This window comes from Peromyscus californicus, unplaced genomic scaffold (genome assembly GCF_007827085.1).
Source record: "Peromyscus californicus insignis strain IS unplaced genomic scaffold, ASM782708v3 Scaffold_6__1_contigs__length_162567912, whole genome shotgun sequence".
Lineage (NCBI taxonomy): Eukaryota > Metazoa > Chordata > Mammalia > Rodentia > Cricetidae > Peromyscus > Peromyscus californicus.
Window position 1 is genome coordinate 47,565,495 of NW_026294584.1, and position 2,951 is coordinate 47,568,445.

Sequence of the window (2,951 nt, forward strand, 5' to 3'; positions counted from 1 at the left end):
CATGTGCAAAGCGTCTCAGTGTGTGATAAAATTCAGGGCGGCCTCTGAACCTGTCCTTGACGCCGTCTCCTCTAACACTCCAAGGGTTGAATTTACTTCAGCACAGGCCGCTCCTGAGTTGAAGGCGGGGTTGGGGAAGGAGATTGTGGTGCATGTAATTTTAGTCACCTGATCATGGTGATGGGTCTATGGGAGCTTCTCATGTACATTTGCTATTCCTCAGCTAAGTACAACAGATTGCGGTGTGTGTCCTAGTTCAGGTGGGCTGTAAACCCCCAGTGTGACTTGTCCACAGTGTGTGTTTAGGTGCTGTGTGTCAGTCATCTTTTTTTAAGCTGTTGCCTCACTGAATGCAAGTCATGGGCATTTCAGGCATGGTCATGTACAGATTTTGCAGTCACAGCAGTTACCATAGATTTTATCATTTTTTTATGGTTTTCCAACAGTAGATTAGTTTACTTATATCTTTTTGTATTAAATAATGCTATCTCCTCCCCAGTTCCTACTTTGACGAAGTTTTAAAAGCCTGTGAGAGAGCAGCACCACTTACTGCATATACATAATACAACCATGACTTAATCATCTCTTACTTGAGTTGGGGCTGACCATTTATTGTAAATTGTCAGTACACTGAAAGTCTTTTCATAACAAAAACTTAATATCCATGTAAGTAGAGCACTGTGGTCACACACCTACAGTGTCAACTTAAAACCACTGCCATGTTCTTCTTCTCTTTCCTCCATTCCCCACTGACTGTGTTGAAACAAAACAAACAGCAGATGATACGTTTTAAAAAGATGAAGAGCTTAAACGGTCTTTTCAGGTAAAGGGAAAGTTGCCCTTTGCTTGTGCCTCCTTGGTGCTCTGTAGAGAGCCAAAGCAGTACTTGATATAAAGAATGTAAAAGGCAGCTGGGGCAGAGCATGGCAACTCAAGTTTTGATCTGTCTGTGGTCTCTATTTCTGGTTGCTGCCAACAGGCCCCTTAGCCTGTTATGTGTGGTTTCTGGAGGACCGTGTGGGTACCTCCAGCATGAGATGTGTTTAGGGATAATGTTGCAGAGACTCTTCTTAGCTTGTGTGTGATTTGTGTGGAATGTTGTGATTACCTCCAGATGTCACTGTAGAGACTAATGTGCCCCTGAAATGCCTTTCTAGTATTAAAGGTGAGTAAGTTGACCAGTATTGTGAATCTGATATCATTATGGGAGAAGAGAGACAAGACAGAAGTCAAAGTTGGACCCTTTGCTACTGTTTTTGAACTGGAAGCATTTGTATGAACATGTGTATGTATTTTCATGTGTGTATTTTCCCCTGTTGCCTCCATCCCTGCCAGCTTGCTCTGGTTGCATCCTCTGAAAGGGCCTTGCAGCCATAACCCACTAATCCTTAGCACACCTACTTCCCTTTGATCTTAGTTCCTTGGTTCTTTTACACACAACTGGGAATGTTTAGGGAAATGGTCCCAGATCTGAAACAGATGATGCACAAGGTAAGCTTGAAGTATCTCCACCAGGCAGAAAAGAAGGATATATCCCAAGACTGATGGGACAGAAAAGTTGACTTATAGGAACAAATTTGGGATAATTTAAGAAGTTAATATAAAAAACAATTATGGTGATGATGGGTTATAGGATATTGAATTTTAAAAATAACCAATCAAATGATAGATTTTAAAGAGAGGAGCAAAATGCTACAATTTCCTAAAATAGAAAAATAATTGACAGGAGAAAACACTTGATAAATGCAACTTTGTATTGAATTCAGTCCTTGACTTTGCTTTATTATATGAGGTGACCAGATAAAGGCAGCTGGTTTCTGTCCCCTTTGTCTTGAACTCTCAGTCTTTGGTAGATAAGGGAAATAGAAAACTTACTAACATTTATTATATAGAGTATACGTTATATACTCAGGCGGGTCATGGCTGTGAAGGTAAGGGCACTTCCTGCCAAGCCTGAGGACATGGTGGGCAGAGGGAACCAACACTCAGTTGTCTTCTGACTTCCATGTGCGTGTTGTAGCACTCACATGCACACAGACAGTAAAGAAATACAAAAGAAGAGGAGGTACAGAGTCTTTCACTTTTTTCTTTGCCTTTGAAACTACAGCTGCGTATCAGACTAAATTAGCTTATCTGCTGATGTCACACACCAGAACATGATTATGGTCAACATCACCTTTCAGATGACTAATAATGGAATTTCTCTCCTGATGTAAACATTTCTATCTTCTCTCCTTAGTATATTGAAGGGACATGACTTCTTGGTGCTACCCGGTAGCACCTAAATTCTGCTTAATTGCTGGGACTCCATTTCCTTGGATTTGAGCTCCTGCAGTAGGCCCTTCTCAGATGTCCCTTGTATTATCACTCAGCTCAGTGTCATAGTCCAGCTTGAGTCTAAGTGACTAGGAAACAGCCATCTTCCCTGCTGCTCCATGCCCCCTGCTGCTGAGACTTCTGAGGGCCTGTGGCCTGAAATGGATGCACCTTTTTGCCTGTAACAGAAGCCAGATAGATTCTGACAGCATTAAAGGTTTTGTTTACAGTGCAACTGGGCATTGAAATTTGCGTGTTCAGCTTTTTGTCACTGACAAACTACCTGAGGAAAACAACTTAGGATTTGTTTGGCTCAGAGGTTTCAGTCCATGATCAGTTGTCCCCATTGACCCCAGGTTGTGATAGGGAGAACATCATGGCAGGAAGCATGTGGGAAAGCAGAGGTAGCTGGAAAGGAAGAGGGAGAGAGACGTGGGGAAGAGGCCAGAGACAATATACACACTTCAGAGACATGCCACCAGTGACCAGGTTCAAAACAGGCTCACACCCCACAATTCTATCTCTCAATAGTCTATTCAGTTATATCTCTGTCAATGCATTGGTACTTTTTATTGCTTCAGAACTATTCAGTTTTAATTTAATTTTAGCTTTAAAAAAATGAAATATCAAATCCT